The sequence below is a fragment of the Siphateles boraxobius genome, unplaced genomic scaffold (genome assembly GCF_051911475.1).
Source record: "Siphateles boraxobius isolate OS27281-9 unplaced genomic scaffold, OSU_SipBor_1 52, whole genome shotgun sequence".
Classification (NCBI taxonomy): Eukaryota; Metazoa; Chordata; class Actinopteri; order Cypriniformes; family Leuciscidae; genus Siphateles; species Siphateles boraxobius.
The window spans coordinates 370,852-396,844 of NW_027509164.1; the positions used below are offsets into that span (position 1 = coordinate 370,852).

At 47.0% G+C, this 25,993-nt stretch overlaps 15 non-coding genes and 1 pseudogene across 15 annotated transcripts; all 16 read right to left on the bottom strand.

Moving 5' to 3' along the window:
- Positions 1–1,846: 1,846 nt before the first annotated feature.
- LOC143713628 (U1 spliceosomal RNA) lies at positions 1,847–2,010 on the bottom strand. Its single transcript, XR_013195184.1, has one exon. It is a non-coding gene; the product is annotated as a U1 spliceosomal RNA (small nuclear RNA).
- A 434-nt stretch (positions 2,011–2,444) lies between these two features.
- Positions 2,445–2,635, bottom strand: LOC143713686 (U2 spliceosomal RNA). The gene has a single exon (XR_013195236.1). It is a non-coding gene; the product is annotated as a U2 spliceosomal RNA (small nuclear RNA).
- A 1,119-nt stretch (positions 2,636–3,754) lies between these two features.
- LOC143713629 (U1 spliceosomal RNA) lies at positions 3,755–3,918 on the bottom strand. The gene has a single exon (XR_013195185.1). It is a non-coding gene; the product is annotated as a U1 spliceosomal RNA (small nuclear RNA).
- Positions 3,919–4,352: 434 nt separating this feature from the next.
- Positions 4,353–4,543, bottom strand: LOC143713687 (U2 spliceosomal RNA). The gene has a single exon (XR_013195237.1). It is a non-coding gene; the product is annotated as a U2 spliceosomal RNA (small nuclear RNA).
- Positions 4,544–5,672: 1,129 nt separating this feature from the next.
- Positions 5,673–5,836, bottom strand: LOC143713631 (U1 spliceosomal RNA). Its single transcript, XR_013195187.1, has one exon. It is a non-coding gene; the product is annotated as a U1 spliceosomal RNA (small nuclear RNA).
- Positions 5,837–6,270: 434 nt separating this feature from the next.
- On the bottom strand, positions 6,271–6,461 carry LOC143713688 (U2 spliceosomal RNA). The gene has a single exon (XR_013195238.1). It is a non-coding gene; the product is annotated as a U2 spliceosomal RNA (small nuclear RNA).
- Positions 6,462–7,590: 1,129 nt separating this feature from the next.
- LOC143713590 (U1 spliceosomal RNA) lies at positions 7,591–7,754 on the bottom strand. Its single transcript, XR_013195147.1, has one exon. It is a non-coding gene; the product is annotated as a U1 spliceosomal RNA (small nuclear RNA).
- Positions 7,755–8,188: 434 nt separating this feature from the next.
- On the bottom strand, positions 8,189–8,379 carry LOC143713711 (U2 spliceosomal RNA). Its single transcript, XR_013195263.1, has one exon. It is a non-coding gene; the product is annotated as a U2 spliceosomal RNA (small nuclear RNA).
- Positions 8,380–9,499: 1,120 nt separating this feature from the next.
- LOC143713591 (U1 spliceosomal RNA) lies at positions 9,500–9,663 on the bottom strand. Its single transcript, XR_013195148.1, has one exon. It is a non-coding gene; the product is annotated as a U1 spliceosomal RNA (small nuclear RNA).
- A 434-nt stretch (positions 9,664–10,097) lies between these two features.
- LOC143713713 (U2 spliceosomal RNA) lies at positions 10,098–10,288 on the bottom strand. Its single transcript, XR_013195264.1, has one exon. It is a non-coding gene; the product is annotated as a U2 spliceosomal RNA (small nuclear RNA).
- A 1,120-nt stretch (positions 10,289–11,408) lies between these two features.
- LOC143713592 (U1 spliceosomal RNA) lies at positions 11,409–11,572 on the bottom strand. Its single transcript, XR_013195149.1, has one exon. It is a non-coding gene; the product is annotated as a U1 spliceosomal RNA (small nuclear RNA).
- Positions 11,573–12,006: 434 nt separating this feature from the next.
- On the bottom strand, positions 12,007–12,183 carry LOC143713765 (U2 spliceosomal RNA; annotated as a pseudogene).
- A 6,601-nt stretch (positions 12,184–18,784) lies between these two features.
- On the bottom strand, positions 18,785–18,948 carry LOC143713645 (U1 spliceosomal RNA). The gene has a single exon (XR_013195200.1). It is a non-coding gene; the product is annotated as a U1 spliceosomal RNA (small nuclear RNA).
- Positions 18,949–19,382: 434 nt separating this feature from the next.
- Positions 19,383–19,573, bottom strand: LOC143713705 (U2 spliceosomal RNA). The gene has a single exon (XR_013195255.1). It is a non-coding gene; the product is annotated as a U2 spliceosomal RNA (small nuclear RNA).
- Positions 19,574–20,702: 1,129 nt separating this feature from the next.
- On the bottom strand, positions 20,703–20,866 carry LOC143713593 (U1 spliceosomal RNA). Its single transcript, XR_013195150.1, has one exon. It is a non-coding gene; the product is annotated as a U1 spliceosomal RNA (small nuclear RNA).
- A 433-nt stretch (positions 20,867–21,299) lies between these two features.
- LOC143713781 (U2 spliceosomal RNA) lies at positions 21,300–21,485 on the bottom strand. Its single transcript, XR_013195281.1, has one exon. It is a non-coding gene; the product is annotated as a U2 spliceosomal RNA (small nuclear RNA).
- Between the last annotated feature and the right edge of the window lie 4,508 nt (positions 21,486–25,993).

Consider the following 25,993-nt stretch of genomic DNA (forward strand, 5'->3'; position numbering starts at 1 on the left):
TAGCTGTTGGGATCTGCCCATTGTTTAATGGGCACTCTCCACGCACAGCTCCAGATACCGTCTTCATCTAAAACCGTGACTGGTTGTCCACGAATAGAGCAATATCTTGCCAACCATACAGAAATATCTTCTCCACTAACTGTTTCATTAAACATCCTGACAATCACAACTTTCAGTGAATTATCAGTCAGTTTTTCCACAGTGAACATGGAGAAATTGGCTTTACACATTTCAAATCGAGTCCAAAAAGTACTTAGCAAGGAAGCAGAAGCAAAACTTACATCAAAGCCATGATTCAGGGGCAGAGTCAACAGGCAGTTTATGTCCACAACCTTAAAACCGAGTAACTGTTGGATGCACTTCCTAGAAAAGTCCAGCCTGGACATGACCCGGAGAGTGCCATCCTCTTTTGGTTTAAATTTAAAACGCACGCTGTGGTGCCTCCTCATGCCGGCACGAGCAGCCGACATGTTGGAGGCACCACTAGCCTGCTGCGGCTAAAACCCAACAATAAATATACAATAAATAAATTAAAACCTGCTTACCTTAAAACCAGAAGATTCCTCGTAGAACGAGTCGTCAATTAAAAGCCGCTTGTCAATGTACCTCCTGAAGGGTGTGTGTCCCGTGTGACAAGCAACACACGAGACCAAGTCCAACAAGAGGCGATCGCTGTCTCTACCTTAGGACCAGACACTTGATCTTAGCCAAAAGGCCGAGAAGCGATGACACAATGACGCAGAGGCGGGGGAGCCGTCAAAGGCCACGCCCACCTGGGCCGTGGCGAGAAGGTCTAAAGGTCGCCAACAAACAAGCTCAGCTCACAGCAATACAAGCTCAGCTTGACTGTTGACACCGAAAATGGATCACAGCAGAGCGCACAACACGACACTTTGGAGTGCAACCTGGGATTTTGGACCAACAAACATTCTGCCCTAAAAGTGAGCGGGCAGACCAAAGCGTACGTCGTAGAGACTTGAAACTCTTGAGGGATGGTAGTACCCGCCCGGTCTACAACATCACCAAGGCTCGGCCCCAAGGTGGCGCTGCAGCGATCAGAAGTACGAAATGCCTCGTAACTCCTGAACCGTCCGTCGCAGACCCAAGTGTCTTACATCACCGGAATCCTTGGCTCGGGCCGAACAAGACGCAGGCCTCGGATTCGATGGTTGCGCTGGCGAGATTTTCGGGTATTTGGGATTTTGTGAAAAAGCTACTTTTGCACACTAGTCCTAGGTCTTTCGCCCGATCTGACCCAAACCGGTGCAGAAAGATTCCCTGGAGTCTGATTGCCGACAGCGATGGGGAAAAAAGTCGGAATTTCGATTCACGTTGGCGACGGGACGCCAAAACGTTGGGAGTGGGCGAGGCGGGCTTTACTTAAATGGCCATAACTCTCCAACGGAATGAGACAATTACACCCAAGTCGGTACACCTGTGCACGGGCTCAGCCTGTGCTCAGGTGAAAAGGGATGTGGCGACTGGCCACTTGGTGGCGCTGTAAACAGTAAAAACAACAACATGAATACGGCCATAGGCGACTGTATGTCAGGTGATTTTTCACACATGCACAAGGTATTCATACCACATGATAGAACTCCTCATTCGGAACAACTTTGCTTCTAGGACCACTGCTGCCAATAAAAGCGCTGGTTGAATAATGGAGATTATTTGAAGAATGATGAAAAAAAAAACTAAAAAACAGCCCTACTTTTGCAGACTGGTCCTAGGTTGAGAGTTTTACATCTCTCGATCAACCACTGCAGTTCAATTCTCTGGACTTCCTAGGTCGTTAACTACCAGAAGAAGAGGAACTCGAACAATCTGCTCTTTTAACCAGTGTGTCCAGGGGAGAGCGCGAACGCAGTCCCCCACTACCATAAATTATGCAGTCGAGATTCCCACATTTGGGGAATTCGCAGGGGTCAGCACAACCGGAGCGCAATGGCCGAGCCTCGCCCTGGGTGAACCACCTTCCTGATCATGGTGTCTCCCCTGCCAGGTAAGTATGAATTCCCAGGCCTCCCGTCAGAGGCACCGTGTCCCTCTCCGCAATCCTCACCAACGGTCGGACAATCAAACACACACCTGATTCAACTCATCAGCTCATTCGTAAAAACTCCAAGAGATAAGAGAGAGACATCAAAAACCTGCAGAGTCGGGCTCTTTTGCTGTTGTTGTTGTGGATGATGTTGTTTTCATGCTCCGGATCCATGAGCCAAAAATCAATTTCATACGCGGTCACCGGATAGTGGACGAATCAGATGTTAAACGAGATAAGAACAGAGTTGTTGTTTTTTTTCCCCTCTCACACCACCATTACCTGTATAGCATATGATCACCTACAACACCTTTAAAGCACCCATACACAGCAATATACGTTACTTCCATTAACACCTGCTGCCACACAAGACTAAAACATCTCTTTCATTGAACACAGTTTTTGGGGGTGCACCGTTCCCAGAAGTACTGCAATACCGGGTCGATGCGTGGAGTGGACGGAGCAAGCCCCTCTTCCATCTCCCAGTTCCAAAAATCAATTTAATATATGGTGCCCGGGTAGGGCACGTATCAGATATTAAACTGATAAGAACAGATACTACACTTGATCTTAGCCAAAAGGCCGAGAAGCGATGACACAATGACGCAGAGGCGGGGGAGCCGTCAAAGGCCACGCCCACCTGGGCCGTGGCGAGAGGGTCTAAAGGTCGCCAGCAAACAAGCTCAGCTCACAGCAATACAAGCTCAGCTTGACTGTTGACACCGAAAATGGATCACAGCAGAGCGCACAACACGACACTTTGGAGTGCAACCTGGGATTTTGGACCAACAAACATTCTGCCCTAAAAGTGAGCGGGCAGACCAAAGCGTACGTCGTAGAGACTTGAAACTCTTGAGGGATGGTAGTACCCGCCCGGTCTACAACATCACCAAGGCTCGGCCCCAAGGTGGCGCTGCAGCGATCAGAAGTACGAAATGCCTCGTAACTCCTGAACCGTCCGTCGCAGACCCAAGTGTCTTACATCACCGGAATCCTTGGCTCGGGCCGAACAAGACGCAGGCCTCGGATTCGATGGTTGCGCTGGCGAGATTTTCGGGTATTTGGGATTTTGTGAAAAAGCTACTTTTGCACACTAGTCCTAGGTCTTTCGCCCGATCTGACCCAAACCGGTGCAGAAAGATTCCCTGGAGTCTGATTGCCGACAGCGATGGGGAAAAAAGTCGGAATTTCGATTCACGTTGGCGACGGGACGCCAAAACGTTGGGAGTGGGCGAGGCGGGCTTTACTTAAATGGCCATAACTCTCCAACGGAATGAGACAATTACACCCAAGTCGGTACACCTGTGCACGGGCTCAGCCTGTGCTCAGGTGAAAAGGGATGTGGCGACTGGCCACTTGGTGGCGCTGTAAACAGTAAAAACAACAACATGAATACGGCCATAGGCGACTGTATGTCAGGTGATTTTTCACACATGCACAAGGTATTCATACCACATGATAGAACTCCTCATTCGGAACAACTTTGCTTCTAGGACCACTGCTGCCAATAAAAGCGCTGGTTGAATAATGGAGATTATTTGAAGAATGATGAAAAAAAAAACTAAAAAACAGCCCTACTTTTGCAGACTGGTCCTAGGTTGAGAGTTTTACATCTCTCGATCAACCACTGCAGTTCAATTCTCTGGACTTCCTAGGTCGTTAACTACCAGAAGAAGAGGAACTCGAACAATCTGCTCTTTTAACCAGTGTGTCCAGGGGAGAGCGCGAACGCAGTCCCCCACTACCATAAATTATGCAGTCGAGATTCCCACATTTGGGGAATTCGCAGGGGTCAGCACAACCGGAGCGCAATGGCCGAGCCTCGCCCTGGGTGAACCACCTTCCTGATCATGGTGTCTCCCCTGCCAGGTAAGTATGAATTCCCAGGCCTCCCGTCAGAGGCACCGTGTCCCTCTCCGCAATCCTCACCAACGGTCGGACAATCAAACACACACCTGATTCAACTCATCAGCTCATTCGTAAAAACTCCAAGAGATAAGAGAGAGACATCAAAAACCTGCAGAGTCGGGCTCTTTTGCTGTTGTTGTTGTGGATGATGTTGTTTTCATGCTCCGGATCCATGAGCCAAAAATCAATTTCATACGCGGTCACCGGATAGTGGACGAATCAGATGTTAAACGAGATAAGAACAGAGTTGTTGTTTTTTTTTCCCTCTCACACCACCATTACCTGTATAGCATATGATCACCTACAACACCTTTAAAGCACCCATACACAGCAATATACGTTACTTCCATTAACACCTGCTGCCACACAAGACTAAAACATCTCTTTCATTGAACACAGTTTTTGGGGGTGCACCGTTCCCAGAAGTACTGCAATACCGGGTCGATGCGTGGAGTGGACGGAGCAAGCCCCTCTTCCATCTCCCAGTTCCAAAAATCAATTTAATATATGGTGCCCGGGTAGGGCACGTATCAGATATTAAACTGATAAGAACAGATACTACACTTGATCTTAGCCAAAAGGCCGAGAAGCGATGACACAATGACGCAGAGGCGGGGGAGCCGTCAAAGGCCACGCCCACCTGGGCCGTGGCGAGAGGGTCTAAAGGTCGCCAGCAAACAAGCTCAGCTCACAGCAATACAAGCTCAGCTTGACTGTTGACACCGAAAATGGATCACAGCAGAGCGCACAACACGACACTTTGGAGTGCAACCTGGGATTTTGGACCAACAAACATTCTGCCCTAAAAGTGAGCGGGCAGACCAAAGCGTACGTCGTAGAGACTTGAAACTCTTGAGGGATGGTAGTACCCGCCCGGTCTACAACATCACCAAGGCTCGGCCCAATCGGCCCCAAGGTGGCGCTGCAGCGATCAGAAGTACGAAATGCCTCGTAACTCCTGAACCGTCCGTCGCAGACCCAAGTGTCTTACATCACCGGAATCCTTGGCTCGGGCCGAACAAGACGCAGGCCTCGGATTCGATGGTTGCGCTGGCGAGATTTTCGGGTATTTGGGATTTTGTGAAAAAGCTACTCTTGCACACTAGTCCTAGGTCTTTCGCCCGATCTGACCCAAACCGGTGCAGAAAGATTCCCTGGAGTCTGATTGCCGACAGCGATGGGGAAAAAAGTCGGAATTTCGATTCACGTTGGCGACGGGATGCCAAAACGTTGGGAGTGGGCGAGGCGGGCTTTACTTAAATGGCCATAACTCTCCAACGGAATGAGACAATTACACCCAAGTCGGTACACCTGTGCACGGGCTCAGCCTGTGCTCAGGTGAAAAGGGATGTGGCGACTGGCCACTTGTTGGCGCTGTAAACAGTAAAAACAACAACATGAATACGGCCATAGGCGACTGTATGTCAGGTGATTTTTCACACATGCACAAGGTATTCATACCACATGATAGAACTCCTCATTCGGAACAACTTTGCTTCTAGGACCACTACTGCCAATAAAAGCGCTGGTTGAATAATGGAGATTATTTGAAGAATGATGAAAAAAATAAACTAAAAAACAGCCCTACTTTTGCAGACTGGTCCTAGGTTGAGAGTTTTACATCTCTCGATCAACCACTGCAGTTCAATTCTCTGGACTTCCTAGGTCGTTAACTACCAGAAGAAGAGGAACTCGAACAATCTGCTCTTTTAACCAGTGTGTCCAGGGGAGAGCGCGAACGCAGTCCCCCACTACCATAAATTATGCAGTCGAGATTCCCACATTTGGGGAATTCGCAGGGGTCAGCACAACCGGAGCGCAATGGCCGAGCCTCGCCCTGGGTGAACCACCTTCCTGATCATGGTGTCTCCCCTGCCAGGTAAGTATGAATTCCCAGGCCTCCCGTCAGAGGAACCGTGTCCCTCTCCGCAATCCTCACCAACGGTCGGACAATCAAACACACACCTGATTCAACTCATCAGCTCATTCGTAAAAACTCCAAGAGATAAGAGAGAGACATCAAAAACCTGCAGAGTCGGGCTCTTTTGCTGTTGTTGTTGTGGATGATGTTGTTTTCATGCTCCGGATCCATGAGCCAAAAATCAATTTCATACGCGGTCACCGGATAGTGGACGAATCAGATGTTAAACGAGATAAGAACAGAGTTGTTGTTTTTTTTTCCCTCTCACACCACCATTACCTGTATAGCATATGATCACCTACAACACCTTTAAAGCACCCATACACAGCAATATACGTTACTTCCATTAACACCTGCTGCCACACAAGACTAAAACATCTCTTTCATTGAACACAGTTTTTGGGGGTGCACCGTTCCCAGAAGTACTGCAATACCGGGTCGATGCGTGGAGTGGACGGAGCAAGCCCCTCTTCCATCTCCCAGTTCCAAAAATCAATTTAATATATGGTGCCCGGGTAGGGCACGTATCAGATATTAAACTGATAAGAACAGATACTACACTTGATCTTAGCCAAAAGGCCGAGAAGCGATGACACAATGACGCAGAGGCGGGGGAGCCGTCAAAGGCCACGCCCACCTGGGCCGTGGCGAGAGGGTCTAAAGGTCGCCAGCAAACAAGCTCAGCTCACAGCAATACAAGCTCAGCTTGACTGTTGACACCGAAAATGGATCACAGCAGAGCGCACAACACGACACTTTGGAGTGCAACCTGGGATTTTGGACCAACAAACATTCTGCCCTAAAAGTGAGCGGGCAGACCAAAGCGTACGTCGTAGAGACTTGAAACTCTTGAGGGATGGTAGTACCCGCCCGGTCTACAACATCACCAAGGCTCGGCCCAATCGGCCCCAAGGTGGCGCTGCAGCGATCAGAAGTACGAAATGCCTCGTAACTCCTGAACCGTCCGTCGCAGACCCAAGTGTCTTACATCACCGGAATCCTTGGCTCGGGCCGAACAAGACGCAGGCCTCGGATTCGATGGTTGCGCTGGCGAGATTTTCGGGTATTTGGGATTTTGTGAAAAAGCTACTCTTGCACACTAGTCCTAGGTCTTTCGCCCGATCTGACCCAAACCGGTGCAGAAAGATTCCCTGGAGTCTGATTGCCGACAGCGATGGGGAAAAAAGTCGGAATTTCGATTCACGTTGGCGACGGGATGCCAAAACGTTGGGAGTGGGCGAGGCGGGCTTTACTTAAATGGCCATAACTCTCCAACGGAATGAGACAATTACACCCAAGTCGGTACACCTGTGCACGGGCTCAGCCTGTGCTCAGGTGAAAAGGGATGTGGCGACTGGCCACTTGTTGGCGCTGTAAACAGTAAAAACAACAACATGAATACGGCCATAGGCGACTGTATGTCAGGTGATTTTTCACACATGCACAAGGTATTCATACCACATGATAGAACTCCTCATTCGGAACAACTTTGCTTCTAGGACCACTACTGCCAATAAAAGCGCTGGTTGAATAATGGAGATTATTTGAAGAATGATGAAAAAAATAAACTAAAAAACAGCCCTACTTTTGCAGACTGGTCCTAGGTTGAGAGTTTTACATCTCTCGATCAACCACTGCAGTTCAATTCTCTGGACTTCCTAGGTCGTTAACTACCAGAAGAAGAGGAACTCGAACAATCTGCTCTTTTAACCAGTGTGTCCAGGGGAGAGCGCGAACGCAGTCCCCCACTACCATAAATTATGCAGTCGAGATTCCCACATTTGGGGAATTCGCAGGGGTCAGCACAACCGGAGTGCAATGGCCGAGCCTCGCCCTGGGTGAACCACCTTCCTGATCATGGTGTCTCCCCTGCCAGGTAAGTATGAATTCCCAGGCCTCCCGTCAGAGGAACCGTGTCCCTCTCCGCAATCCTCACCAACGGTCGGACAATCAAACACACACCTGATTCAACTCATCAGCTCATTCGTAAAAACTCCAAGAGATAAGAGAGAGACATCAAAAACCTGCAGAGTCGGGCTCTTTTGCTGTTGTTGTTGTGGATGATGTTGTTTTCATGCTCCGGATCCATGAGCCAAAAATCAATTTCATACGCGGTCACCGGATAGTGGACGAATCAGATGTTAAACGAGATAAGAACAGAGTTGTTGTTTTTTTTTCCCTCTCACACCACCATTACCTGTATAGCATATGATCACCTACAACACCTTTAAAGCACCCATACACAGCAATATACGTTACTTCCATTAACACCTGCTGCCACACAAGACTAAAACATCTCTTTCATTGAACACAGTTTTTGGGGGTGCACCGTTCCCAGAAGTACTGCAATACCGGGTCGATGCGTGGAGTGGACGGAGCAAGCCCCTCTTCCATCTCCCAGTTCCAAAAATCAATTTAATATATGGTGCCCGGGTACGGCACGTATCAGATATTAAACTGATAAGAACAGATACTACACTTGATCTTAGCCAAAAGGCCGAGAAGCGATGACACAATGACGCAGAGGCGGGGGAGCCGTCAAAGGCCACGCCCACCTGGGCCGTGGCGAGAGGGTCTAAAGGTCGCCAACAAACAAGCTCAGCTCACAGCAATACAAGCTCAGCTTGACTGTTGACACCGAAAATGGATCACAGCAGAGCGCACAACACGACACTTTGGAGTGCAACCTGGGATTTTGGACCAACAAACATTCTGCCCTAAAAGTGAGCGGGCAGACCAAAGCGTACGTCGTAGAGACTTGAAACTCTTGAGGGATGGTAGTACCCGCCCGGTCTACAACATCACCAAGGCTCGGCCCCAAGGTGGCGCTGCAGCGATCAGAAGTACGAAATGCCTCGTAACTCCTGAACCGTCCGTCGCAGACCCAAGTGTCTTACATCACCGGAATCCTTGGCTCGGGCCGAACAAGACGCAGGCCTCGGATTCGATGGTTGCGCTGGGGAGATTTTCGGGTATTTGGGATTTTGTGAAAAAGCTACTTTTGCACACTAGTCCTAGGTCTTTCGCCCGATCTGACCCAAACCGGTGCAGAAAGATTCCCTGGAGTCTGATTGCCGACAGCGATGGGGAAAAAAGTCGGAATTTCGATTCACGTTGGCGACGGGATGCCAAAACGTTGGGAGTGGGCGAGGCGGGCTTTACTTAAATGGCCATAACTCTCCAACGGAATGAGACAATTACACCCAAGTCGGTACACCTGTGCACGGGCTCAGCCTGTGCTCAGGTGAAAAGGGATGTGGCGACTGGCCACTTGTTGGCGCTGTAAACAGTAAAAACAACAACATGAATACGGCCATAGGCGACTGTATGTCAGGTGATTTTTCACACATGCACAAGGTATTCATACCACATGATAGAACTCCTCATTCGGAACAACTTTGCTTCTAGGACCACTACTGCCAATAAAAGCGCTGGTTGAATAATGGAGATTATTTGAAGAATGATGAAAAAAATAAACTAAAAAACAGCCCTACTTTTGCAGACTGGTCCTAGGTTGAGAGTTTTACATCTCTCGATCAACCACTGCAGTTCAATTCTCTGGACTTCCTAGGTCGTTAACTACCAGAAGAAGAGGAACTCGAACAATCTGCTCTTTTAACCAGTGTGTCCAGGGGAGAGCGCGAACGCAGTCCCCCACTACCATAAATTATGCAGTCGAGATTCCCACATTTGGGGAATTCGCAGGGGTCAGCACAACCGGAGTGCAATGGCCGAGCCTCGCCCTGGGTGAACCACCTTCCTGATCATGGTGTCTCCCCTGCCAGGTAAGTATGAATTCCCAGGCCTCCCGTCAGAGGAACCGTGTCCCTCTCCGCAATCCTCACCAACGGTCGGACAATCAAACACACACCTGATTCAACTCATCAGCTCATTCGTAAAAACTCCAAGAGATAAGAGAGAGACATCAAAAACCTGCAGAGTCGGGCTCTTTTGCTGTTGTTGTTGTGGATGATGTTGTTTTCATGCTCCGGATCCATGAGCCAAAAATCAATTTCATACGCGGTCACCGGATAGTGGACGAATCAGATGTTAAACGAGATAAGAACAGAGTTGTTGTTTTTTTTCCCCTCTCACACCACCATTACCTGTATAGCATATGATCACCTACAACACCTTTAAAGCACCCATACACAGCAATATACGTTACTTCCATTAACACCTGCTGCCACACAAGACTAAAACATCTCTTTCATTGAACACAGTTTTTGGGGGTGCACCGTTCCCAGAAGTACTGCAATACCGGGTCGATGCGTGGAGTGGACGGAGCAAGCCCCTCTTCCATCTCCCAGTTCCAAAAATCAATTTAATATATGGTGCCCGGGTACGGCACGTATCAGATATTAAACTGATAAGAACAGATACTACACTTGATCTTAGCCAAAAGGCCGAGAAGCGATGACACAATGACGCAGAGGCGGGGGAGCCGTCAAAGGCCACGCCCACCTGGGCCGTGGCGAGAGGGTCTAAAGGTCGCCAACAAACAAGCTCAGCTCACAGCAATACAAGCTCAGCTTGACTGTTGACACCGAAAATGGATCACAGCAGAGCGCCCAACACGACACTTTGGAGTGCAACCTGGGATTTTGGACCAACAAACATTCTGCCCTAAAAGTGAGCGGGCAGACCAAAGCGTACGTCGTAGAGACTTGAAACTCTTGAGGGATGGTAGTACCCGCCCGGTCTACAACATCACCAAGGCTCGGCCCCAAGGTGGCGCTGCAGCGATCAGAAGTACGAAATGCCTCGTAACTCCTGAACCGTCCGTCGCAGACCCAAGTGTCTTACATCACCGGAATCCTTGGCTCGGGCCGAACAAGACGCAGGCCTCGGATTCGATGGTTGCGCTGGGGAGATTTTCGGGTATTTGGGATTTTGTGAAAAAGCTACTTTTGCACACTAGTCCTAGGTCTTTCGCCCGATCTGACCCAAACCGGTGCAGAAAGATTCCCTGGAGTCTGATTGCCGACAGCGATGGGGAAAAAAGTCGGAATTTCGATTCACGTTGGCGACGGGACGCCAAAACGTTGGGAGTGGGCGAGGCGGGCTTTACTTAAATGGCCATAACTCTCCAACGGAATGAGACAATTACACCCAAGTCGGTACACCTGTGCACGGGCTCAGCCTGTGCTCAGGTGAAAAGGGATGTGGCGACTGGCCACTTGGTGGCGCTGTAAACAGTAAAAACAACAACATGAATACGGCCATAGGCGACTGTATGTCAGGTGATTTTTCACACATGCACAAGGTATTCATACCACATGATAGAACTCCTCATTCGGAACAACTTTGCTTCTAGGACCACTACTGCCAATAAAAGCGCTGGTTGAATAATGGAGATTATTTGAAGAATGATGAAAAAAATAAACTAAAAAACAGCCCTACTTTTGCAGACTGGTCCTAGGTTGAGAGTTTTACATCTCTCGATCAACCACTGCAGTTCAATTCTCTGGACTTCCTAGGTCGTTAACTACCAGAAGAAGAGGAACTCGAACAATCTGCTCTTTTAACCAGTGTGTCCAGGGGAGAGCGCGAACGCAGTCCCCCACTACCATAAATTATGCAGTCGAGATTCCCACATTTGGGGAATTCGCAGGGGTCAGCACAACCGGAGTGCAATGGCCGAGCCTCGCCCTGGGTGAACCACCTTCCTGATCATGGTGTCTCCCCTGCCAGGTAAGTATGAATTCCCAGGCCTCCCGTCAGAGGCACCGTGTCCCTCTCCGCAATCCTCACCAACGGTCGGACAATCAAACACACACCTGATTCAACTCATCAGCTCATTCGTAAAAACTCCAAGAGATAAGAGAGAGACATCAAAAACCTGCAGAGTCGGGCTCTTTTGCTGTTGTTGTTGTGGATGATGTTGTTTTCATGCTCCGGATCCATGAGCCAAAAATCAATTTCATACGCGGTCACCGGATAGTGGACGAATCAGATGTTAAACGAGATAAGAACAGAGTTGTTGTTTTTTTTTCCCTCTCACACCACCATTACCTGTATAGCATATGATCACCTACAACACCTTTAAAGCACCCATACACAGCAATATACGTTACTTCCATTAACACCTGCTGCCACACAAGACTAAAACATCTCTTTCATTGAACACAGTTTTTGGGGGTGCACCGTTCCCAGAAGTACTGCAATACCGGGTCGATGCGTGGAGTGGACGGAGCAAGCCCCTCTTCCATCTCCCAGTTCCAAAAATCAATTTAATATATGGTGCCCGGGTAGGGCACGTATCAGATATTAAACTGATAAGAACAGATTTTTTCTTTCGAAAAAAGTTTATTGTCACATTGTTTCATTCCATTCTTTCAATATCCATTTTTTCCTTATAAAATCACATTTTTGCACATATCTTAAAACAACAAAAAGGACATAAGTTACAGTTAAAAATCAGTTATGTTGATGTGTTGTGTAAAAGTCCATGTATGTTGTGTGTTGTTTTAAAGTAAAGGTAAAATGGATTAAAATAAAATAGGAATGCAAATATAAAACAATAAAACAATAAAATATGCCAAATAAAACATCTCTTGTACAGGATCGAGGGTGAGTCCCTATCAAGAATGTCCATTCACTCCAGGTCTCCAGAACAGGCCCCAGACTCCTCGCTTCCAGTGCCCAGCGGAGATCCCCTCTCCTCCGGCCCGCTGGCCCGCTGTTCCCGTAGCCAGAGTGGTGAGGGTGCATCTACGGGCGGCCAGGTACGGTGGCGGCCGGGACCTTCTCCGTGTGACCTCGGCCCCCCCATCCGAATAACGACGTGCGGCCCACCCTGCAGCGTTGATGTTATCCTCTGCTCGCACGCGTGGAGGGGGACCGTCACGCGTTTCCCCACCAGCAGGTTTCTGGTGACCCAGATGGCATCCTTGATGTGGTTGAGGGTGAGCCAGAGCGAGGCAAACGTTGGTGGTGTCAACTCCTTCAAGCCCTGACCCACCCCCAGGATGGCGAGCTTATAGTCCACCTGGGCCCCACCCGCTGGCAGGCACGGGAAAAACAGGGGGCCTGTCTTGGCCCACAGGTCCCGCGCAGCGCCGCACTCCCAGAGCAGATGTTGAACGGTCTCCGGGGAACCACATCCGGACCGTGGGCAGGTGGAGTTTTTGGCCATGCCTCTGGAGTGCATGACCGCCCTGACCGGGAGGATCTCATGAGCCACCATCCACGACAGGTCCTTAAGCCTGTTCTGGAGAGCTGGGTGGGCTGCGTTCCTCCAAACGTCTTTGGCCTCACCTAGTGTGAGGCCTGGAACTGGACTCACCGATTCTCGATCCTGCACAAGAGAGACGAGAGACTTGTGATTAGTTAAAACAGTGGCATCATTTGTTTCTAAAAGATATTTCTTTAAAAATTTCTTAATAAAACTATGCTCTTTTGACAAATTAAAAGACACTGGACTTTTAAGATCAATGGGTAAAATTTTCAAACTTCTTAGGTATGACCCCATCCAGAATCGGGTCATGGCTGCTGTCTTGTGTTCTCTGGATGGGGTCAGTGCGTACTGGATGTGGAGGGCGGCAAAGCGGCTGCCTAAAAACAGGTGGGGGTCTGGGAGGCCTTTCCCGCCATTCTCTTTTTTCTTTTTAACGACCTCCCTCTTGATTCGTTCCCACTTGGACCCCCACAGGAAATAAAATACCGCCCTCTCCAACTTAGCCAGGAATCGTCTTGGGGGACTAAAAACAGAACAGACAAGTAAAATTAGTGGTAAAATCACTGCTTTAAAAATTAAAATCTTGCCTTCTAACGTCAGTTGTCTTAGTCCCCAAAAGCCCAGTCTTTGTCTGACTTTCCCTAACATGTCAGTCCAGTTTCCTGGTCCTCCACCCTCCCTGTCAAATTTTACTCCTAAAATTTTCAAATCCTTTTCTTTAAAATCCAAATCTAGTCCTCCTGTGTCCACGTCGCCCCACGGCCCGAAGAGCAGGGCCTCGGACTTACTCCTGTTAAGCTTGGCGCCCGAGGCCCGACCGTACCAGTCAGTCAAGTCCATTGCTCTTCGTACTGATAAAAAGTCAGTCGCTAAAAGGGTCACGTCATCCATATATAAAACGCAGGTCGCCGTCAGTCCACCAGTTCCTGGGATATCTAGTCCTTTAATCCATTTATCCCTTCTCAAGATCTGTGCCAGTGGCTCAATACAAGCCACATACAGAAGGGGAGATAAAGGACACCCCTGACGGACACCGCTGTGGATATTTACAGCTTTGGAAAGATGCCCATTTGCAAGAAATTTGCTGCTTAAGCCCTCATACAGCAGTCCCACCCAAGCTATAAACCTCTCTGGAAAGCCCATTTTTTGCAGTACCTGAAGGAGGTACTGGTGCGAGACCCGATCAAAAGCTTTTTCAAAGTCTAAATTTAGGACTACAAGCCTAATGTTTCTGTCTCTCGCATAACAGATGGCGTCTCTGATCAGTACCAGGCTGTCCGTGATCTTCCTGCCGGGCACAGCGCAAGCTTGATCCAGGTGGATTACGTCCTCTAAAACAGTCGACATGCGTGTAGCTAAAATCTTACTAAAAAGTTTGCAATCATAATTTAAAAGAGTGATTGGTCGCCAGTTTCTCAAGTCAGTCTTGTCTCCTTTTTTGTACAGTAATGTAACTATCCCTACTCTAAAGCTGTCTGGAAGTCTGTCAAGAGTCTCAAATTCTTTAAAAACTGTAAGTAAGTCATGTGCTAAAATGTCCCAGAAAGTCAGATAAAACTCAAAGGGGAGTCCGTCCATGCCCGGGGACTTCCCCTTCTTAAAACCCTTTAAAGCTTTTTCCAATTCTAAAAGATTAAAATCCTGGGATAAAAGCACATCTGGACTCTTAACTTTTTCATCTAAAAACCCTAAAACTTCCTCTAAGATGCCATTGTGTACCTCTTTAGTGCCGTATAAATTACTGTAAAAACTTTCAATTTCCCCTAAAATCAGGTCAGTTGTATTTACTTCCCCCCCTCTAAAAGTTTTTAAAATATTGATCGACCCTCCCCGAGCTATTGTCTTTTTAAAAAAATACCTGGTACACTTCTCTCCTTCCTCTAACTCCCTTTCTCTACATCTTAAAATGACACCTTTGCTCTTTGTTTCAGACAGATCTGACATTTCTTTCTTTACTTCTTTTATTTCATTTGTAAAATCCAATCCATTGTTTAAAAGGTTAAAATATCTCTGCAGTCTTTTTTGCAACCCCATCATGCGTCTTTTTTCTTTATTCTTTTTTTCTTTTCCAATTTGTTTAAAAAACCGTCCTGTCCTTTGTTTCACCATCTCCCACCACTGTGCACGTGAGTCGTAAAAGTCCTGGAGGGTCTGCCATTGGCTGAACTGCTCCCTATACTCACTAACCACTTCCTCGTCCTCTAATAGGGAATAGTTCAGCTTCCACAGCCCTCCCCCTGCAGTCACACCCGTGGGGAGTGAAAGAGTGCAAGACAGCATCATGTGGTCGGAAAAAAAGAGGGGGGTCAATGTAGCATCGGTCGGCGGGAGGTCCCTGGTAAAAATATAGTCAATTCGAGAGGCTCTGGCACCGTCACCACTGAACCAGGTGAAGCCTTCCTCTCTTTGATGCATTGTTTTAAAACAGTCAACTAACTTAAAATCTTTGACTATATTTTGTAATAAAACCGATGTCTTGTCGACCTTAAAATCCTCTCCTACCCTCCTTCTGTCCTTTTTTGATAATACACAATTAAAATCCCCTGCTACCACTAGGGGAGCCCTGCCTAGCATGTGGGGTTGCAAGTCTTCTAAAAGCTCATACCTGTTATTTTTTTCAGTAAAACCATACATATTTAAAATGTTAAGATCCTTACCTAAAAAAGTCAGATTTGCTAAAATTGCCCGCCCGTCCCTCACCACAGTGCTGCCCTTCACCAAAACATGGGGATTTTTTATTAAAATAGCAACACCGTCATTTTTGTTAAAATTGGACCCACTCCAAATGGAAAATCCTGGGGTCCAAATCTCCTCCCACTTCCTGTAATTTGTTAAAAAGGGCAAACCACATTCTTGCAATAAAAACACATCTGACTTAAAAGTTTTTAAAAAGGATAACACACTCTGTGCTCGCAAAGTAGACCTCACACTTCTCACATTGATTGTAGAGATAGTGAGGGCCATGAGCAGTATGGTTAAAAATACAAGCATTAATAGAAGGATAAAACCAAAAGACTGCAGAAAGTTACATTAAAATCATGTTATGTCATGTAGCACTTGCTTCTCCTTTTCCCCAGAAAAACTGGGATCAGGAGGGCAAATGCTCGCCGCCTCAGAGTCCACAGAGAGAACCTCTTGTGGCTCCTTCGGTGACGATGTTCTAAGCTTAACGTGCAAAAAGGAGACTTCATTGGGAGATTCTGCGGGCCACATACGGTCTAGATCTAACGAAGAGGAACTATCTAGCCGATGCGATGCCCGCAGCCTTTTCTCCTCTGTTTGAAGCAGAGGAGATCTCGCAGACCTTTTTTGCACCTGAGCATTGGGGAGTGAACCCTCGGATTCACCCCCACTATCCACCACACTAACCTCCGATACGGTGTAGAGTGAGGAAGCCGTTGCATCCTCCTCCTCCTCCTCCATTTTGTTTTCACTTCTCTCTTGTTGGGGAACGGCTTCCTCACTCTGTTCGCTGTTAAAACTTGACTCCGCCCCTGTGGCCGCCCCACTTCCTTCCTCCTGCCCACTCCCTGAGGCTGGCTGGGAAATAGAATTTCCCGCCAAAACCTCAGGGACCGCCTCCTCCTTCCTTTGCTCTTTTGTTTGTTCCACATGTGGGGCGGCCATTTTGTTGCCTTTCAGTTTGTTGGCAAAACTTTTAGGGCAATCTCTGTAGAGATGGGATGACTCCCCACAGAGGTTGCACCGCCTGCCATTGGTACACTCTTCAAAAGTATGACCAATTTCTCTGCATTTCCCACATATCATTTCCTGGCATGCTTCAGCTAAGTGCCCAAACTTTCCACATTTTCTACATAATTTGGGCATACCCTGGTAGTGAATGTAGCCTCTGTTCTCACCCAACACAATCATAGAAGGCAGATGCTTCAGGCCCTGGTAGCCCCCAGCGTCTTCCCATTGTTTAATGGGAATTCGCCAGGAGCATGTCCAAATACCATCCTCATCTAAAACCTTGACTGGCTGGCTTCGAACTGTGCAAAATCTGCCCAGCCAGACACAAATGTCCTCCCCAGTCACTGTCTCATTAAACATTCTAACAATCACAGTTTTAAGTGTGTTGTCAGAGAGCTTTTCAACAGTAAACATGGACAGCTGGGATTTAGCTACTTCAAATCTGTGCCAGAAATCATTCAGGTGGGAAACCGCTCTAAAACTAACATCAAATCCTTTGTTCAGGGGCAGAGTCACGATGCAATTCAGATCATCAGGTTTAAAATTTAGAGTTTTTTGGATCAGCTTCCTGGAGAAGTCAAGACGTGACATCCCCAGGAGCTTCCCCTCAACTTCTTTGAATAAAAAACGCACGCTGTGGTGCCTCCTCATGCCGGCACGGGCAGCCGACATGGTGGAGACACCAACAGCCTAAAACTTTAAAAAACAATAAATAAATAAATAATAAATAAATAGATAAAAAGGTCTTACCTTAAAACAGAACCGGAATAAAAGCAGCTGGATCAATGTACCTCTCTAAAGTTTGGGGCTCAAGTCACTGAAGGACCCAAGCCGGAAAAACCTCCAAGAGGCGATCGCTGTCTCTACCCTAGGACCAGACACTTGATCTTAGCCAAAAGGCCGAGAAGCGATGACACAATGACGCAGAGGCGGGGGAGCCGTCAAAGGCCACGCCCACCTGGGCCGTGGCGAGAGGGTCTAAAGGTCGCCAACAAACAAGCTCAGCTCACAGCAATACAAGCTCAGCTTGACTGTTGACACCGAAAATGGATCACAGCAGAGCGCACAACACGACACTTTGGAGTGCAACCTGGGATTTTGGACCAACAAACATTCTGCCCTAAAAGTGAGCGGGCAGACCAAAGCGTACGTCGTAGAGACTTGAAACTCTTGAGGGATGGTAGTACCCGCCCGGTCTACAACATCACCAAGGCTCGGCCCAATCGGCCCCAAGGTGGCGCTGCAGCGATCAGAAGTACGAAATGCCTCGTAACTCCTGAACCGTCCGTCGCAGACCCAAGTGTCTTACATCACTGGAATCCTTGGCTCGGGCCGAACAAGACGCAGGCCTCGGATTCAATGGTTGCGCTGGCGAGATTTTCGGGTATTTGGGATTTTGTGAAAAAGCTACTTTTGCACACTAGTCCTAGGTCTTTCGCCCGATCTGACCCAAACCGGTGCAGAAAGATTCCCTGGAGTCTGATTGCCGACAGCGATGGGGAAAAAAGTCGGAATTTCGATTCACGTTGGCGACGGGACGCCAAAACGTTGGGAGTGGGCGAGGCGGGCTTTACTTAAATGGCCATAACTCTCCAACGGAATGAGACAATTACACCCAAGTCGGTACACCTGTGCACGGGCTCAGCCTGTGCTCAGGTGAAAAGGGATGTGGCGACTGGCCACTTGGTGGCGCTGTAAACAGTAAAAACAACAACATGAATACGGCCATAGGCGACTGTATGTCAGGTGATTTTTCACACATGCACAAGGTATTCATACCACATGATAGAAGTCCTCATTCGGAACAACTTTGCTTCTAGGACCACTGCTGCCAATCAAAGCGCTGGTTGAATAATGGAGATTATTTGAAGAATGATGAAAAAAAAAACTAAAAAAACAGCCCTACTTTTGCAGACTGGTCCTAGGTTGAGAGTTTTACATCTCTCGATCAACCACTGCAGTTCAATTCTCTGGACTTCCTAGGTCGTTAACTACCAGAAGAAGAGGAACTCGAACAATCTGCTCTTTTAACCAGTGTGTCCAGGGGAGAGTGCGAACGCAGTCCCCCACTACCATAAATTATGCAGTCGAGATTCCCACATTTGGGGAATTCGCAGGGGTCAGCACAACCGGAGTGCAATGGCCGAGCCTCGCCCTGGGTGAACCACCTTCCTGATCATGGTGTTTCCCCTGCCAGGTAAGTATGAATTCCCAGGCCTCCCATCAGAGGCACCGTGTCCCTCTCCGCAATCCTCACCAACGGTCGGACAATCAAACATACACCTGATTCAACTCATCAGCTCATTCGTAAAAACTCCAAGAGATAAGAGAGAGACATCAAAAACCTGCAGAGTCGGGCTCTTTTGCTGTTGTTGTTGTGGATGATGTTGTTTTCATGCTCCGGATCCATGAGCCAAAAATCAATTTCATACGCGGTCACCGGATAGTGGACGAATCAGATGTTAAACGAGATAAGAACAGAGTTGTTGTTTTTTTTTCCCTCTCACACCACCATTACCTGTATAGCATATGATCACCTACAACACCTTTAAAGCACACATACACAGCAATATACGTTACTTCCATTAACACCTGCTGCCACACAAGACTAAAACATCTCTTTCATTGAACACAGTTTTTGGGGGTGCACCGTTCCCAGAAGTACTACAATACCGGGTCGATGCGTGGAGTGGACGGAGCAAGCCCCTGTTCCATCTCCCAGTTCCAAAAATCAATTTAATATATGGTGCCCGGGTAGGGCACGTATCAGATATTAAACTGATAAGAACAGATACTACACTTGATCTTAGCCAAAAGGCCGAGAAGCGATGACACAATGACGCAGAGGCGGGGGAGCGGTCAAAGGCCACGCCCACCTGGGCCGTGGCGAGAGGGTCTAAAGGTCGCCAACAAACAAGCTCAGCTCACAGCAATACAAGCTCAGCTTGACTGTTGACACCGAAAATGGATCACAGCAGAGCGCACAACACGACACTTTGGAGTGCAACCTGGGATTTTGGACCAACAAACATTCTGCCCTAAAAGTGAGCGGGCAGACCAAAGCGTACGTCGTAGAGACTTGAAACTCTTGAGGGATGGTAGTACCCGCCCGGTCTACAACATCACCAAGGCTCGGCCCAATCGGCCCCAAGGTGGCGCTGCAGCGATCAGAAGTACGAAATGCCTCGTAACTCCTGAACCGTCCGTCGCAGACCCAAGTGTCTTACATCACTGGAATCCTTGGCTCGGGCCGAACAAGACGCAGGCCTCGGATTCAATGGTTGCGCTGGCGAGATTTTCGGGTATTTGGGATTTTGTGAAAAAGCTACTTTTGCACACTAGTCCTAGGTCTTTCGCCCGATCTGACCCAAACCGGTGCAGAAAGATTCCCTGGAGTCTGATTGCCGACAGCGATGGGGAAAAAAGTCGGAATTTCGATTCACGTTGGCGACGGGACGCCAAAACGTTGGGAGTGGGCGAGGCGGGCTTTACTTAAATGGCCATAACTCTCCAACGGAATGAGACAATTACACCCAAGTCGGTACACCTGTGCACGGGCTCAGCCTGTGCTCAGGTGAAAAGGGATGTGGCGACTGGCCACTTGGTGGCGCTGTAAACAGTAAAAACAACAACATGAATACGGCCATAGGCGACTGTATGTCAGGTGATTTTTCACACATGCACAAGGTATTCATACCACATGATAGAACTCCTCATTCGGAACAACTTTGCTTCTAGGACCACTGCTGCCAATCAAAGCGCTGGTTGAATAATGGAGATTATTTGAAGAATGATGAAAAAAAAAACTAAAAAAACAGCCCTACTTTTGCAGACTGGTCCTAGGTTGAGAGTTTTACATCTCTCGATCAACCACTGCAGTTCAATTCTCTGGACTTCCTAGGTCGTTAACTACCAGAAGAAGAGGAACTCGAACAATCTGCTCTTTTAACCAGTGTGTCCAGGGGAGAGCGCGAACGCAGTCCCCCACTACCATAAATTATGCAGTCGAGATTCCCACATTTGGGGAATTCGCAGGGGTCAGCACAACCGGAGTGCAATGGCCGAGCCTCGCCCTGGGTGAACCACCTTCCTGATCATGGTGTCTCCCCTGCCAGGTAAGTATGAATTCCCAGGCCTCCCGTCAGAGGCACCGTGTCCCTCTCCGCAATCCTCACCAACGGTCGGACAATCAAACACACACCTGATTCAACTCATCAGCTCATTCGCAAAAACTCCAAGAGATAAGAGAGAGACATCAAAAACCTGCAGAGTCGGGCTCTTTTGCTGTTGTTGTTGTGGATGATGTTGTTTTCATGCTCCGGATCCATGAGCCAAAAATCAATTTCATACGCGGTCACCGGATAGTGGACGAATCAGATGTTAAACGAGATAAGAACAGAGTTTTTTTTTTTTTTCCCTCTCACACCACCATTACCTGTATAGCATATGATCACATACAACACCTTTAAAGCACCCATACACAGCAATATACGTTACTTCCATTAACACCTGCTGCCACACAAGACTAAAACATCTCTTTCATTGAACACAGTTTTTGGGGGTGCACCGTTCCCAGAAGTACTACAATACCGGGTCGATGCGTGGAGTGGACGGAGCAAGCCCCTGTTCCATCTCCCAGTTCCAAAAATCAATTTAATATATGGTGCCCGGGTAGGGCACGTATCAGATATTAAACTGATAAGAACAGATTTTTTTCTTTTGACATATTTTTATTGTGCCATTTCATTCATTTATACATCATATCATTTTTACAGAATGTTCACATGCTTTTTTGTTCTTTGTTCTTTTGTTTTTGAAGCGATAAAACAGTTCCATTTGCCCATGTACATATATATATATATATATATATATATATATATATATACATACACATACACACACATATATATATAAATACATACACGTATACATATATACATATACAGTACATATACTTTTTTTAAGTAAAAGAAAAGCATTCTGTTAAAAATAAAAAATTAAGTAAGGTATGAATAAAAAAGGTAATAAATAGAATAAATATACAGATAAAACAATAAAAAAAATAAAATAAAAAAAAAAACAGAGTTTAAAAGCTCTCTCTTCCATTGTACAGGAGTGGGTATGTCCTTATAACCATTTTAAACCTCCACTCAGCTCTTCAGAACCAGTCCCAAGGACCCAACCCTTCTGGGCCCGGAGGAGATCCTCTTGAACCGAGGCGCCGCTGCTCCACCTAAGATGTTGGGGGGCATCTACGGGCAGTCAGGGCTCGTGGCTATGGGGACCTTTTCCTGTGAAGCTCTGACCCCCACATCCGAATGGCGACATGCGGTGTAATCCTGCAGCCTTGACTTAGCCAGCTGGATGGTGGCGTGGAGGGACACCTGCATGCGCTTCCCTACCAGTAGGTTTCTGGAGGTCCAAATGGCGTCTTTGATACAGAGGATGGTGAGCCATAGCTTTGATGGTGTTTTAGCTGGTGTTTCATCTTGGCTCACCCCTCCTCTCCCCATAGGGTAGTCTGGGACCCCCCCTACTGGCAGGTACGGGAATTGCTGGGGGCCAGCTGTTGCCCACAGGTCCCTCACAGAACTGCACTCCCAGAGGGCGTGCCTCACGGTCTCGGGCGCGCCACACCCGGGCCGCGGGCAGATGGGATTCTCTGACATGCCTCGGGAGTGCATCACGGCCCTGACCGGGAGGATCTCATGGGCAGCCATCCAAGCCAGGTCTCGGTGTCGGTTATGAAGAGCTGAGTGGGATACATTTCGCCAAACCTTTTGGGCTTCACCTAGAGTGAGCCCGCGCACTGGACACACTTGTTCCCGTTCCTGCACAAGGGAGAGGATAGAGCGGTGGTTGGTTAAAACAGTCACTCTTTCTTTTTCCAAATTAAAATTCTTTAAAAACTTTTTTATATGAGTGTATGCAGGGGGTTGGTCAAATGCAAGTGGTGTTGTCAAGTCTGTTGGTAAAATATTGATGGATCTTAAAAAAGACCCCACCCAGAACCGGGCCATGGCTGCTGTTTTGTCTTGTCTGGATGGGGTCAGGGCATACTTTAGGTGTAGTGCAGTGTATTTGGCTCCTAAAAACAAGTCAGGGTCCGGTACGCCTTTTCCTCCATTTTTTGGTGCTTTCTTCATAATTCCTCTTTTTAGCCTCTCCCACTTGGACCCCCACAGGAAATAAAACATGGACCGGTCCAGAGATACAAGAAAGAATCTAGGGGGGAAAAAAACATAACATAACAATAAGAACAGTGGTAAAATCACCGCTTTTAGAATTAAAACCTTCCCTTCAACTGTCAGCTGTCTCAGTCCCCAGAACCCCAATTTTTTCCTCACTTTTCCCATCACATCATGCCAATTTCCACTCCCTCCCCCGTCTCTGTCAAATTTTATGCCCAGTATTTTTAAGTCTGTCTTTTTAATAGTGATGTCCAGTCCAACAGTCTTGCTAGGTTCCCATGGGCCATAGAACTGTGCCTGGGTCTTTTCTCTGTTCAGTCTAGCTCCAGACGCTTTCCCAAACCAGTCTGTCAAGTCCATGGTCCTCTGTATTGATAAAACGTCAGTGCATAAAAGGTTAACATCATCCATATATAAAACAGTCTTTGCAGTCAGTCCTCCGGTCCCGGGTATGGTCAGTCCCGTTATCCACTTGTCCGTTCTCAAGACCTGCGCTAGGGGTTCGATGCAAGCCACATACAGGAGAGGAGATAACGGACAGCCCTGACGGACACCGCTGCGTATATCTATCGCTTTTGAAAGGTTCCCATTAACTAGGATTCTGCTGGATATGTCCCTGTACAGCAATCCCACCCAAGCTAAGAATCTCCCAGGAAAGCCCATTTTCCCCAATACTTGAAACAAGTAATGGTGCGAGACTCTGTCAAATGCTTTTTCAAAATCTAGGTTTAAAACTATCAGCCGAATATTTCTGTCTCTCGCATAACAGATGGCATCTCTTATCAGTACGAGGCTGTCCGTGATCTTTCTCCCAGGGACGGCGCAGGCTTGATCCGGGTTGATCAATTCTGCTAAAACTCTTGACATTCGTGTTGATAAAAGTTTACTAAAAAGTTTACAGTCAAAGTTTAAAAGGGTTATAGGACGCCAGTTTTTTAAATCTGTCTTGTCGTCTTTTTTGTGTAAAAGTGTCATTATACCCATTCTAAAACTGTCTGGAAGTCGGTCGAGGTTATCAAAGTCATTAAAAACAGCCAGTAAGTCTTGTCTTAAAATGTCCCAAAAGGTCAGATAAAATTCTAGAGGGAGTCCGTCATCTCCAGGGGATTTCCCCTTTTTAAAATTTTTTAAGCTTTTGTCCATCTCAAGGAGGTTAAAATCATTTGTCAGACCTGCACTATCTTTTACAGTTTTCTCTATAAAGGTTAGTGTTTCATTTAAAATACCATCATCAATTACCTTTTTTCCATAGAGTTCCTCATAAAAACTTTCTACTACTGTTAAAATACCATTTGTGTCTGTCATCATTTCTCTTTCTTTGTTTCTCAATTTCACCATTGCTCCACCTCTATTAAGTATTTTCTTAAAAAAGTATCGTGTACATTTCTCTCCCTGCTCTATTTCCTTTTCTTTACTTCTCAGAATAATTCCTCTACTTTTAACTTCTGCCAATTCAGACATTTCCTTTTTGACGTCTTTTATTTCATCCTTAAAGTCGAACCCCTGATTAAAAAGATGAAAGTAGCGTTGTAGCCTCTTTTGCAGTCCCACCATTTGTCTATATTCTTTTCCTTTTTTCTTTTTCCCTGCCCATCTAAAAAAAGTCTTGGTCTTTCCCTTCACCACCTCCCACCACTGTGCTCTTGAATCATAGAAGTCTTGTAGGGTCTGCCAATTGCTGTACTGCTCCCTGTATTCTTTTACTATCTCCAGGTCTTCCAACAGGGAGCAGTTTAGCTTCCACAGACCTCTACCTGTTGTCAAACCGGGAGGAAGTGATAGGGTGCAAGATAGCATAGTGTGATCAGAAAAGAAAAGTGGGGTTAATCTGGCATCCAATAAAGACCAGTCTCTGGTAAAAATATAATCAATGCGGGAAGCTCTGGTGCCATCACCACTGAACCAGGTGTGGCCCACATTGTTGGGATGCATGGATTTGAAAACGTCAGTCAGTCTAAAATCTTTTATTATATTTTGCAGTAAAACTGTAGTCTTGTCCTTTTTAAAATCCTCCCCTGCCCCTTTCCTATCTTTCCTCTGTAAAACACAATTAAAATCTCCTGCGAAAATTAAAGGAGTCTTTCCTAGTAAGTGGAACTGCATATCTATTAAAAGGCTGTATCTGTCATTTTTTTCTGTGTTCCCGTAAAAGTTTAAAACATTAAAATCCCTCCCTAAAAAAGTCAAATTGGCTAAAAGGGCCCGTCCGTCTCTTAATATTGTGCTCCCTTTCACCAATATTTGTGTGTTTTTTATCAGGATGGCTACTCCGTCTGCTTTATTTTGATTTGAACCACTCCATAAGGAGGGTCCTTGCTGCCATTGGTCTTCCCACTTCTTGTAGTCTTTTAAAAAGGGTAAGGCACATTCCTGTAGTAAAAAGACATCAGAGGGTTGTGTACTTAAAAAATTTAAAACTGTTTGTGCTCTCATTTGTGACATCACACTTCTCACGTTTAAAGTGGAGATAGTGATGGTCGTGAGCATTAAAATGAGTATAAAAGAAGACAGATACAACATTTTAAAAAATTTAAAAACAACTATCCATTAAAAAACAGATTTCCTTGTAAAACAAACTCTTCCTGCGTTCCCACCAAAGGGGAGGCAGGGGAATGAGTTTCTTTCCCTTCTGAATCACAGGGTGAGCTCCTGGGTGTGGATGATTTCAGCTCAATCGATAAGAAAGAAATCTCATTTGCTGTATGACTTGGGAATAATCTATTCAGGTCGTCTGACGAGGAGGAGTCAGAGAATCTTCCTATTTTATCTTTATCGGTTTCTTTCAAGAGAGGGGAATGTGCCGCTCTCTTTTTATTTATCGATTGAGCACAGGGGAGTTGCTCACTTAATTGACTTTTTGTTTGTAACTCGTCTGTATCCTCCCCTGCATTTTCACTTACCTCTGTGTTGTCTTCATCTGTCCCTTCCATTTGATCTTCCTCACCTTGTTTTACTTCACTCCTTTGCTCCACCCCTTCGTTACCTCTGTCATCTGCTTTCTCTCCACCAATCACAGGGTTTGGCGGGAGATTTGAATCTGGCTCCGCCTCCTCGTTATC